Source organism: Camelus dromedarius, chromosome 8 (genome assembly GCF_036321535.1).
Source record: "Camelus dromedarius isolate mCamDro1 chromosome 8, mCamDro1.pat, whole genome shotgun sequence".
Taxonomy (NCBI): domain Eukaryota; kingdom Metazoa; phylum Chordata; class Mammalia; order Artiodactyla; family Camelidae; genus Camelus; species Camelus dromedarius.
Window position 1 is genome coordinate 31,652,797 of NC_087443.1, and position 13,983 is coordinate 31,666,779.

General features: G+C 34.4%; 1 protein-coding gene across 1 annotated transcript in view; it reads right to left on the reverse strand.

Moving 5' to 3' along the window:
* Positions 1-13,983, reverse strand: part of MCU (mitochondrial calcium uniporter) — a 199,191-nt gene that overhangs the window by 165,311 nt on the left and 19,897 nt on the right. Inside the window, exon 2 of the mRNA XM_064488075.1 lies at positions 2,403-2,489. The gene's annotated coding sequence lies outside the window, so the exon portion shown is untranslated. The remainder of the gene's footprint in view (positions 1-2,402; positions 2,490-13,983) is intronic.

Sequence of the window (13,983 nt, forward strand, 5' to 3'; positions counted from 1 at the left end):
TCATGTGTCTATTGGCCAGCTGTATGTCTTCTTTCAAAAAATGTCTGTTTAAGTCTTCTGCCCATTTTTTAATCGGGTTGTTGGTTTTTTTGATATTGAGTTGTATGAGCTGTTTATATTTTTAGGATATTAACCCCTTATTGGCCATATCATTTACAAATATTTTACCCCATTATATATACGTTGTCTTTTCATTTTGTTGACGCTTTCATTCTCTGTGGAAAGCTTTTAAGTTTAACTAGGTCCCATTTGTTTGTTTTGCCTTAGGAGACAGGTCCAAAAAAATGTTGCTATGATTTATGTCAGAGAGTGTTCTGCCTATGTTTTCTTCTAGGAGTTTCACGGTTTCCTGTTTCATATTTAGGTCTTTAATTGATTTTGAGTTTATTTTTGCATATCGTGTGAGAAAATGTTCCAATTTCATTCTTTTACATGTAGCTGTCCAGTTTTCCCAGCACCACTTATTGAAGAGACTGTTTTCTCCCCATTGTATATTCTTGGCTGCTTTGTCATTGATTATTTGACCACAAGTGCATGAGTTTATTTCTGGGCTATCTATTCTGTTCCTTTCATCTATGTGTCAGTTTCTGTGCCAGTACCATACTGGGTTGATTAATGTAGGTTTGTATTATAGTCTGAAATTAGGAAGCATGATACCTCAAGCTCTGTTCTTCTTTCTCGAGATTGCTTTGGTTATTCAGGGTCTGGTGAAAAGTTTCTTGATTTCTGATTTATGACTGGTCTCAGTCATCTGAACCTACCAAGCTAAGCAACAGATATCTTAAACATAGGACAAAAGATGACTTTCCTCCTTCTTTTCCATTTTTAAACTCTCTTACCCGGCCTGTTCTCAGAAGTTGGAATGGACCACATTACCCCTCACACTGACACAATGGACGAGCCAACCCATTGAAAACTTGAGCTCTCTAGCTTGCTGATTCACATCTTTTTTTAAGCAAAGAGGTAATTATTTTTAACTTGTAATGTGTTTTTTTCTGACTCCTAATGAGATTCAGTTAACCAAGATCCTTTTTACACCACACAAGTAAACACTTAAATAGCAGAAGAAATGACAATGTCCAAAAGGAATTCCAATTTGAGATGGTTTTCCCTTAGGTAAGTCAAAATATGAATTATTCTGTCCATCTATAATGAAAAGTTAACTGAACTGACACTGGCTAGTCTCTAATAGCATTAGGCTGTCACTTTTTGATGAAGTCCAGTAATTTAGTCCTGCAGTTTAATGGCAGGATCAATGGGCAGGGAGTTAAGAGGACTTGGACTCTATTTTCATTTCTAGCTCTGGCTCATTACCATTACTTTGCCCTGACCATCTTCTATTATTACTTGGAACCTCAATTATATTAGCAGTGCAGAGCAATATGGAAAAACTACTCTGTAAGCTAACAACTAAGAGGATGCAGCAGTCCCATTTCTGCAAATGATGTACCATTGTGGTCTCAGGCAAGAAATAGTCTGTCTTGGTGCCTCAGTTTCTTTACCTATAAAAACATAATAAATTATTTGCTCCTCTTTCCCTCCAGTTTCTTCATAGAAATACAGTGATGGAAACAGTATCAATTATACAAAAGATTTTTGACCTTTCTAGGCTGTTGCTACATGAAGACAAGTGTCCTTTTTATTATTTCTACTGGTATTTTTAGGTACTTGGTGCTTCCTGAGTTTCAGCCATATCAATTATACCTGGGAAAGATTACTACTTATACTGCCATTCTTGCAGAATGTTTGCAGAAATAAAATAGGCTATGGAGAATATGTTTACCCCCAAAAAACCCAAAATTACTTCACAAAATTTTTTATTATTGGCAGTTAACAATTCTGATTCACATTATCACCCCCAACCATCTTAACTTATGAGAGACTGCTTGTTAATTCAGAGTTGTCTATAGCCATCTTATCTCACTAGCAAATACCAGCTAACAAATGAGGATACTATTCAGTTGATCCTGGTTATTCTAGGATTTTTGTAAAATGCCTGAGAAAAGTGTGTAGGTAGTGAGGGATCTTAAAATCTAAGAATAGTTGACAGATAGCTTCTAATCTATTTAGTTTTGTGTGTGTCAAACCTAAGAATTTTATAGGGATATTCACCTATCTCATGTAAATAATAGGAGGGTTGATAGATAACAAGTAATATCCTATCTAATTACTAAAAGAAGTATTATTCTTACAAAGCACATTTTAATTTTTAAAGATTGTGATGATAATGTATTTTGTTATATAATCTCTTTGTCACCTAAGAGTGCTATCAGATCCAAAACTCAGACAAAGAAAAAAATTCTCAGACTGAGACATGAAATCATATTAATTCAAAGACAGGTCTGAAACCGGAAGATAAATCTCTCTCTTCCTTTATAAAAGAAAGAGAGAAACATACGTACCACAAATCCCAGCCAAGGAAAACCCAAGATGTACGGTTGGCTTAAAACTGACAGAGATCCTTGCAGGCAGGTCAGAACTGTAGATGCCTGGTAACAAGGGGGATTAATCATTAGGAAACTGGAAACCAAAGGTAGGAGATCTAGTTACTTTCATTACAAAAAATACACATAGGAAATCTATTAAACTCCTTGAGCATAGATCTTCACTCAGTCAATCAATAAATTTGTATTAAGCACCTGTATATGCCAGACACTACTCTAGACACTGGGAGCTCAGCAGTGAGCAGAACAAAGTTCACTGATCTTGTGCAGCTTATATTTTAGTTAAGGGGGGAGCAGACAATAAACAAATAAATAAGTGAAACAGATGGTATGTCAATAGAAATAAGTCTATGGAGAAAATTTAAGTGGGGAATGCTGGGGGTGGGAAGTGGCGTTGCAGTTTTAAACAGGGTGGTAGAGAAGTCCTCACTGAGAAGACGGCTTATAAGCAAAGACTTGCAGAAGACAAGAGGGAAGAAAAGTCATGCAGCTGTCTAAGGAAGAGTGTTCTAAGCAGAGAACACAGCAAATGCACGCATCTTGAGGCAGGATCCTGCCCAGCACATTTGAGGAAAAGTAAGGAGGCAATCATAGTTGGAGCAGAGCGACAAAGGGGAAGAATAGTAAATGATGTCAGAGATATAAGGAGAGAGACACCAATTAAGTTGAGCCCCGAAGATCATCATGAAGACTCTGGCTTTTACTCTGAGTAGGATGAGAAGTTAGAGGGGAGTACTGAGCAGAGCAAAAACACAACGTGACTTAACAGTCTAAAAGTATCAGTCTGACTATTGTTCACAAAGGGGCAAGATGGAAGCAAGACCATTTAGGATACTATTTCAGTAACCCAGGTAAGAAAGGATAGTAGATCAGAGAGGCTTGTGTGATAGAGGAGTGAGAAGTTATATTATTCTGGTTATATTCTGAATGTATAGGGATCAGAATTTGCTAAAGGACTTGAAATAAGATCAGAAGAGAAAGAGGAGTCAAAGATGACATCAAGATTTTTGGTCTGAAAAACTTGAAAATAGAGTTGCTGTTTATTGACACAGGAAAGATTGTGGGAGGAGTCTTTTAACCTTTGCATCCTCATAGTCTAACACAATGGCAACTACATGGGAATGTTCAGTGTATACCAATAATCTAATTTGAATCTAGTTTCCATGTATTTGAGATCAGAGTTGGTCTAAATAAAAGACAGACTCATTTGAGTTACTACACGAGGGCTCGGTCTAGAGTCTGGAGCAAAGTTAAAACCACTGGTATGCTACAGCTAAGTTGTACTAGCTAGCAAGAGCCAACTGCTAAATTTTCGGGATAATATTGCAAGCCAGGTGTTAAACACAGCTATATATTTTTTAAATTATTGACTTATAGTTGATTTATAATATTGTGTTAGTTCCTGGTGTACAGCAAAGTGCTTCAGTTATACATATACAGATATATATAATCTATATATAGAGATATATAGATATAGATAGATACATAGATATATTCTTTTCCATTATAGTTTATTACAAGATATTGAATATAGTTCCCTGTGCTATATAGTAGGAACTTGTTGTTTATCTGTTTTATATATAGTAGTGTGCATTTGCTAATCCCAAACTTCTAATTTATCCCTCACCCCTACTTTCCTCTTTGGTAACATAAGTTTGTTTTCTATGTCCGTGATTCTGTTTCTGTTGTGTAAATAAGTTCATTTGTGTCATTTTTTCAAGATTTCGCTTATAAGTGAATTCCACATAGGGGAAGAAAAAGGCCTCAATTACTGACCAAACTCAGAATAGCTAAAAGAGATTAGCATCTATATTCAATCACAGCCTCAACAGAATTAAACCTGGGACAAATTAGAAACTGTTAACAGGGAAGATTAACAGCTTTGGATTGCCTATTTGTATATCTGATATTGTAAGGGATAAGGAGAAAATGGGGACTAGTCAATGCCATAAGCAGTGACTGCATATTTGTGAGAACTTCCTGTATCTAGGATCTTATATTATATTGTTAGGCCTTATAAAAAAGAAACATCGAAGGTATTAAAGACACTATTCCTGTGAGACAGCTAGAAAAATAATACAGTTTAATTTTACTGTATACATATATATAGTATACATATGGACAACAATGAAAAAGCACAGAATTTAGTGATTCATTTTTTAAAAGCAGGAATAAAAATATGTATATTAACTATAAATGTGGCAGTTAAAACAACAAAAACTTTAAAAAGACAAGGGGAACTATTAAAAAATACATGTTTGATCCCCAATTTCCCCAAATCTTTCCACTTCACTGATTCTAAATGTTTACAAAACTGGTCCCCCCCCCCTCCCCTTCCTTAAATATATTAATTCTCCATTTCCCATTCTCCCCTACTGGCTCTTTATTCAAAGCTTTAATCTTATTTATTTAAAACGTCTTTATAAATTGTTTTCCATAGCTCAGAGAAACTTCAAATTTAGCAGAATCACTTGGTTTGAGCATTAGTCTTATTTCCCCAGACATATTTATGGATATGAGGACGTGGAATTACTGGGTCAAAGGACAGGAACATTTTAATGGTTTACGGGTTTATCAACACTTCAGTGATGTATGAAAGTACCTGTTCATCTTACCTTTGTTTATTTGATATGATTGCTTCAATATTTACTAAGTTCCTAAGTGAAAACGGATACTTTGTTATTGTTTTACTTTACATTTCTTTGATTACTAGTGAAGTTGAGTATTTTTTTCTACATGTTTGTTCACTAATATTGTCATTTGTTATCCATTTCTTTGAGGTCTAGTGTACTTTTATCAATTTATATGAGCTCTTTACATAAAAAGTTAATAGCCTTTACATTTAATAGTTTTTACAGGTTTTTCCATTCTGTTGTTGCCTATGCATTTCAGTTACTTAAAACAAATCAGTTTATATTTTCGTTTGATTTTTTAAAAAATTGCTAACTATAAAAATAATTACCTTCCAGAGGCTTATTATACATTCCATTCCATTTTCTTCTGGTTATTCCATTGTTTAATATTTTATACCTACTCTTTAATTCATCTGTAATTTATTTTGATATATAGTATAAGAGAATGATCTAAATAATTTTTTTCTAAATTGATCATCATTCCAAAATGGTCCTTCCTTTCTGGATTGATTTATGAAATCCCCTGTATCACACAGTAAGTTCCAATATGTAATGGGACTATTTCTGTAGTAGGCTTTTTTTTTTAACTTGTACTTCCCTGTCTTAATATATTAGTTTGGGTATATTATTCTATTCAATTGATTTAGTCCTTTTTCATAATTAAAAAATGTTTTTCCATTCTATTATTTGCATTATTATTCTCCCAGATCGAGTTTTAGAATCATTGTACCTATTACAAAGACTTGGATAGAAATAATAGTCCTTTTTTTTTTAATAGAACAGTAGTTATTTCTGCAATATTACTAATTATATTAACAATTATTAATTAGATTAACCACAAGGAAAGATATATATAAAGTTAACTCATGCTACTGAACTGTACAGTATTGTCTGACACACTTCAATGTCTCAGAAGTATGACAGAAAAAGATTTTTTAAGACTTAAAAGGGACAAAAATGTCTACGCAAAGTTTTCCCTGGGAAGCTATTTTATGATTTGGAGGAAATATTTCTCTTTGAAGCAAATAAATACAAAGAACATGAAACTCAAAGTGATTGAAAATATAAATTTACATGCTTTTGAGTACATTACGTATCTTGCAATAAACCTTTCACAATACTCCCGAAACTTAAGCCTAAGCATTGTGAACAATTTAACAGTAGAGCTACGTGTACTCATTGTCCTAATTCAAGTTATTTTCAACATACATTAATTTGCCTAAGTATCATTTGAGCCTCCTAGAAGTTAACAAAAGAAAGATTTTCTCTCTCAATTTTATTTCTTTCTTGAAAATAATAAAATTCTTAGATACCATATAGAAATTGAGAAAAGTTGAGAGACTCTGTAAGACTCTAACTATGATACATATTTCTTGGTACTTAAAAAAGTGAAAATTGTACTCCCATGTACCATGAGTCTCATATGTGAAATTTAAAATAGACTCATAGAAACAGAAAGTAGGGTGGTGGTTGCTAGGGATTGGGGGAGGGGAGGAAATGGAGAGATGTTGGTCAAGGGATACAAAGTTCTAGTTATGCAAGATTTAATGTATGAGAATGTAACTATAGTTAACAATATTATATTGTATATTTGAAATTTACTGAGTGTAGGTCTTTATTGTCACCACAAACACACACACAAAGGTAATTAATTGAGGTGATGGAAATGTTAATTATCTTGATTGTAGTAATTATTTCATAATGTATATGTATATCAAAACATCAAGTTGTATACTTTAAATATATATAATTTTTACATTGTCAATTATATGTCCATAAAGCTGGGAGGAAAAGTGAAAATTAAATTCCATTGTCCTAACACGAACGACTTAGTCAGCTTTCATGCTTTTAGATGAGTCTCTACAGGGCTCCACTATGTCATAAGTATAGATAAGTATAACTTATCTATAGATAAGTATAACTCAGATAAAAGGTAATAGAAATATTCAATTTGAAGTATTTTCCTAGGAGTCTATGGTAATGCTTTAGAATCTTACCCACAGTTTTTCCTAACAGTGTCTAAGTTTCTTTAAGTGACAAAGGCATTAGTTCTCCAAAAATAACCAGGAAACTGGACTTGCCCAACAGTAACAAGGCCACTCTTTGTAAAAGGAAAGCATAAGGCGTGAGTGGGAACTCGCAAAGAGCAGCTTTGTGTGCCCTACGTTTCTTTTTCAAAATGATTCTATCAAAGGTATTTCATTATAATATTGGTTTCTGTCATAATTGGCTCCCATTTCAAAAGGAGCCAGCCACATTGGAAAAGAATGTCAAGCGTGTCCAAGAGTTATTAATTTATATGTTTCCTTTTGTCACTTTAAAAGTCTTTGAGATATGATTTCATTTTCTTACCTTGCTTTCATAAGCTCTTACTTATGAAACATGTTATCTTCTGCTTTTGATTTGTCAAGTTTCTTTACACTGAATATTTATACATTTTCTAGATCTCTGTAATTACTTGATTTCCAGTTCCTAAGCCTTACTTTGTTATCTTAATAAAGCATAAATGCTGTGGAATTGGGTTTACTCATGCTGTTGAATAACCACACCCTTATAATTACAGATTTGGTAGTCATCAGAGAGTGGTACAGTCAGCACCAAAATATTATGCCACAGGCATTATGTAAACACTGTTTTTGAATGAATCTGGAAACTAGCCAAGAGATGCACTGAACACTAGGGACATGATGCCTATTCTTCATTTCTATGAAATTGGTAAGCTTAAAATTTGGTAAGAAAGATCCCATGGTTACAAAAGCACTACTTTTTATGTTTTTACAGCTCAAATAGCCTGCTTCCACCTCACCCACCCCAACCAATAACCTGCAACTATTTGAATTATGCTGGGAAATTTTTAGAATAAGGGGAAGTGATGAGGAATCAGTCAATGTAAGATTTAGTACTTTTTCAGAAAACAACCAAAAGCTTTTAAGAGTTATCTGCAACAACAGAGGTGGATAACTAAATTACAATTAGTTTGCACAATGGAATATTATATAGTCTTTAAAAATAAAGATGTAAATTTGTATTTACTGACATGGAGAGATATTTAAGATACATAAATTGATGAAAGGAACTTTTAAAAAACATGATCATACTTTTGTTTAAAATTTTTAAAATGTAATTTTAAATATGTTTGCAAATAATATAAAAAAGATAGTTTGCAGATGTTGATCTCAATATAACTTTACTTCTCTTCATATTTTTTGCATTTTCTGAATTTTTTTACAATGAGCATTTATTACTTTCATAATCAGAAAAAACAAGAAGAATATTTCTGTTTAAAAAATAGTGTGAGTTTTTGGTGATGAGAAAACAAGTTCTCTCACTCTCTCCATCTTTCAATTCTGCTTGCCTCTAATTGGCTTATTACTACATACAGGTTCACTACTGTTCTAGATTCTAGTCCCAAAGTGGGAAAGGTGGTTCTAGTCCCAAAGTGGGAAAGATGACTGTCATTGGCTCCAGACTCCAAAAATGTATCCACAATTAATTCCAGCAGATCTTCCTTATTAGCTCCAGCAGAAAATCATAGGACAGACTGAGTGACTTGTCTTGGAATAGGAACCAAAATGTGGAGGGTAGTGAGTGGGAGCGAATAAGGGATGTAATCATTTTCTGATGGGACAGGTCTCGGTCACTGCACACCCACTATGGCCAGTGAAGAGAAGGAGTCTACAATGAGTTGGTTCCCATCGGGAAAAAGGGGTTTTACCATCTGAAGGAAGGAGAAGGAAGTGATGTGGGAGGGACTAAAATGATAGATATCCATTACAACATTCATTCTAGACTCTCATAATAATAATAACAATAATGAAGTTCTTAAAGGAGTTCCCACAGAGTTATTCACTACTTGGGAAATGGAAATCACCATTTAACACCTTAAATACAATACTTATTCATTCAATAAATCCTCAACAAGTATCTACTATGTGCATAGTAGTCTATATCTTACTGGGATGAGCAGTAAACAAAAAAACAAACAAAATGTCCCTGCCCTCATGGATCTTACACTTGCAGACATCATTAACAACTCTAAAAAATGGAATCTGAAATTGGCCTCTGGCTGGAAATTTTATTGCAGTAGTTGAGATAAAAGAAAATGTAAGTTGACTTTCATGTAATTATTTTTTTTCACTTGTCTGTGAACACCATAGTAAGATCCTATTCTTAAAAGAAACCAAGCTGAGATGAGTCATGATATTTATAAGCAAGAGAGAACAGTACTGGCTTATATGCATCGGTTCTAACAGAATATTGTATTATCTAGACACCTCCCAATATGTTCTATAACATCCTTAAGATTTAACTTTCGTGTTACCTAACCTGCCCTTACAGTGACACTGGGCAAACCAATCTTGTGGTGCATATTTAATTTCGGGTAAAAAAATCTTTTTACTGTTGACTCCTGTAGCAGTGAGCAAACTCCCTTTTGCTGGTCAACAGGTTGTTATGTAGACCAGAACAAGAATGTCTTGTTCTATTGTGTGTCTTGTTAGTGTTCATCTGTTACAGACTGAATGTTTCTGCAACCCCTCCTTACCAAATTTATATGCTGAAACCTGATCTCCAATGTGACGGTACTTGGAGGTGAGGACTTTGGGAGGTGATTAGGTCATGAGAGTGGATTAGTGTCTTTATAAAAGAAACTGCAGAGAGCTCCCTTGTCCCTTCTGCCATGTGAGGACACAGCAAGAAAGATGGCCATTGATGAACCACGGAGTGGCCCTCACCAGGCGCCTATTCTGCTGGTGCCTTGATCTTGGACTTCCTAGCCACCAAAACTGTGAGAAATAAGGTTTTGTTGTTTAAGCCACCCTGTCTATGATATTCCACTATAGCAGACCAAACAAACTAAGACATTATTTTTGGAATAGCAAATACCTAACACTGAATTTTAAAAGCGTTGGAATTAAAAACAAAAGCAAGTATGGCAAATGTATCTTTTTTCCTCTCTCTTTTTTTTTTAAACCTTGAAAAATACAGCAATTATAATTCCCTAACACATTGAGTCTCAAGTTTGGCTACACATTGGAATCACCCTTTAAAAAATACTGGGATGGGGGTGGAGGGTGGGGATTGGGCACTGAAATCTTTTAAAAAGTACTGTCAGTGATTTTAATATGCAGCTAAGATTGAGGACTACCTGAAGAATAAGACATACCCACTAGAAGGGGGGAAGGGTGAGTATGTTTAGTCTAGAACACTTAAGTATGTTCATTTTATTGTCACTCTGACTTTGATCAGTGGGTCACTTTAACTCATCATTTATCTACCTTCAAAACAGGGATAAATGACCCCACATCCATTCATCCAAGCATCTTCCTTCCTTTTATTCTTTTTCTTTCTTTTTCTCCTTTTCTCCTTCTCATTCGTGTATTCATTCAGTCAGTGATTCATGAAACCAGCATTTAATAGGGTAAGTACTGTGCTATGTACTAAGGATACAGATACTGAATTCACACTTATATTCAAGTAGTAGTTTCATTAATAAGGTAGCACATATAAATTAGTCATCTTAAGATTCTCAAGTAAAGTTCAATTTTTAAAAAAGCAGTTGTAAAAAATATACACCAATCTATCCCCTGCTTGCTTTACTTTGCAGAAGCTCATATTGAAGCTTGAGTTGTATTAGGCAAATATAAACATTCCTGACCTATTGTGCTTCCAATGAGTCATATAATAAGCTATCCATCTGCCACAGTGTAATTTTAAATCTTTCATATATTGAATGAAAGGATACAAATGCCTATAATTCATTAGGTTCTACATAAGACAAGATTTAGAGATACTATCAACTTTAATTAGGAATTATTCTAATTTAAGACTCTTCAGATGTTTTTGAAATACTTTGTGAGGTTTTGTTACTGCTGATATACCAAATCCCACCCAGAGGCCAGCAATGTAGCCTGCTCTTTGGTTCACAGCCAATTCCAAAATCAAATTACTTTGTAGATGAAGGTGGATTCCTGAATACGTAAAGGTAAGCACACACTTTCTTCTGGATTGTTCATGCCATTCCCCCCATTTTTAAGTTCTACACTGCAGCAGAGAAGCTGGTCAAAAACCCACTACCATAGCCAACTCCAAGACTAGGACTGCCAGATCCCTCCTGGGAAGTTGGACATTATACAATTGAAGTAGTTGCTGACACATATTTAAAGCTAAGAACACATTCAGGCTCACTGACCCATAGAAGACCACAATCATTTCTGATGCAGTAGTGCACCCACTTAACACCAAAAGACGAAAGAGAAATATTTTGAATCAAAATCAACATCAGTAGGAAAATAGTGCAGGGTATGAAGAGAGAACAATCTTCCTGCCAAGAACAGATTCAAAGCTAATGTGCTCCAAGAGAGCAAGCCTCATCCATGGCATGAGGTTCCCTGTAACCAGATATTTGATATAGATGCTACCATACAATTATATAATTATTATAAAGCATGACTTTGCTCACAAGAGGAAAAATACAATCAAAGCAGAAAAAGGTGAATCAACATGAAGACAATAAACTAATTCTATATCTCAGGGCAGACAGGTTTACATTTTGAGGTACATAACCATCCAGGATTCTCCATTAATAAATCATTGTGACCTAAGAAATTATAACATAGTTACTAACAATGGTAATAATAACTAACAATTACTGAGCACTTACTTCATGCCAGGCATTGCTAGTGTTTTAGATGTATTATATCATTTAATCCTCATGAAAACCTTATTTATGATTATTCCCATTTTCCAGATGAGAACAATGAAGCTCTGAGAATTTATGTAACTTGCTTAAGGTAACACAGCTTGTAAATATGCAAGCTTTGATTTGAAATCTAGACCTATCTGATTCCAAAACCCATGCTCTTAACCATTACACAACTCACTGTCCTAATTTACAACTAGAGACTGTATAGCTAAGCCATCTGGCTCACAGGGGCTTATAGTACTTTTAAGACTTCTGCACTTTTTGCAGCTACTCTGGGCCTTTTGCAATGTATCTGTCACCAGTAATAGACAAATATCTAATGGTGATACAGTGCTCTGGCAGGTAGTTGGAAATAGGAAGCAAGCTGCTTAGTGTACATTGCACAAAGTTAGAGGTTGCAACAAATTGGGTATCAATGTGAAGCAGAAAGCAAAACCCATCTATATATTGTGGTAACCAATTACTAGAAAGAATATTGCTAAGACTAATTGCTACTCTTTGAAGTAAAAAAAGGAGCTAAAAGTTATAGGTTTAAAAAAACTATTTGTTCTCACTTTGTATTGAAATGTAGTAAATACACACACACACACACACACACACACACACACACACACACACACACTACACAATCTCCAGATTGTCTTGGACGTTGTTAGCTTAATGGGGATATTAGGTATGTTGTGCTAAAGTAGCAGCTTCACAACTGACAAGGGCTTAGTTTCCAGAATATATACACAGCTCATACAAATTAATAACAAAAAAAAAATCCAATCCAAAAACGGGCAGAAGACTTAAACAAACATTCCTCCAATGAAGACATACAAATGGCCAATAGGCACATAAAAAAATGCTCCATGTCACTAATTATCAGAGAAATGCAAATCAAAACTACAATGAGGTATCACTTCACACCAGTCAGAATAGCTATCATTAAAAAGTTCACAAATGATAAACGCTGAAGATGGTGTGGAGAAAAGGGAACCCTCTTACACTGTTGGTGGGTGTGTAGTCTGGTGTAGCCGTGATGGAAAACAGTATGGAGATTACTTAAAAAACAAAAATAGACTTACCATATGATCCAGCAATCCCACTCCAGGGCATATATCTGGAGAAAACTCTAATTTGAAATGTTGCATGCACCCCAATGTTCATAACAGCACTATTTACAATAGCCAACACATGGAAGCAACCTAAATGTCCACTGACAGATGATTGGATAAGGAAGTTGTGGCATATACATACAATGGAATACTACTCAGCCATAAAAAGAAATAATGCCATTTGCAGCAACATGGATGGACCTGGAGATTGTCACACTAAGTGAAGTAAGCCAGAAAGAGAAAGAAAAATACCTTATGATATCACTTATATGTGGAATCTTTTTAAAAATGGTACAAACGAACTTATTTACAAAACAGAGACAGACTCACAGACATAGAAAACAAACGTATGGTTATCAACAGGGAAAGAGAGGATAGGGATAAATTGGGAGTTCAGGATTTGCAGATACACACTACTATACAAAACACAGATAAACAACAACCTCCTACTGTTTAGAACAGGGAACTATATTCAATATCTTGTAATAGCTTATAATGAAAAAGAATATGAAAAGGAATATATATATACCTATAATTGAATCACTATGCTGTACACCATAAATTAACACAACATTGTAAACCAACTACACTTCAATTAAAAAAATATAAAGTAGCAGCTTCAGGCTTTATTGGGGGAAATTACACTAGCAATGTGATAGGAAAGTGATTGATTTTCAGGGAATTTTTTTAAAAATGAAGTTTCTTTGGCAACACCAACTCTTTTATATTGCACCAAATGTAATGAGCTGACTTCATTAGGAGTTGATCATGAGTTGCTAAGGACAGGTTTTGGCCCACGATATAAATGTCCATATGCTTGAACAGCCTACACACATCCAATGTAGGTTTCTATTCAATCTCTGATTTAAAAATTATTCTTCTATTTTAAAACCCACCACCATAACCTTCAGCTTAACACATTTCCATGATACTTAACCTCCATGTATATATTGGAAGGTTAAAAAACAAATCACTGTATCAGCCAAAGGAGGAAAACAATTTCTGATAATAAGCTTCAGGAGATAAAAATATGCAGATGTGTAACTTGCTTTGGTAAACTCTTGACATGTATATACATGAACATTTCCAATAAATATAGGAAA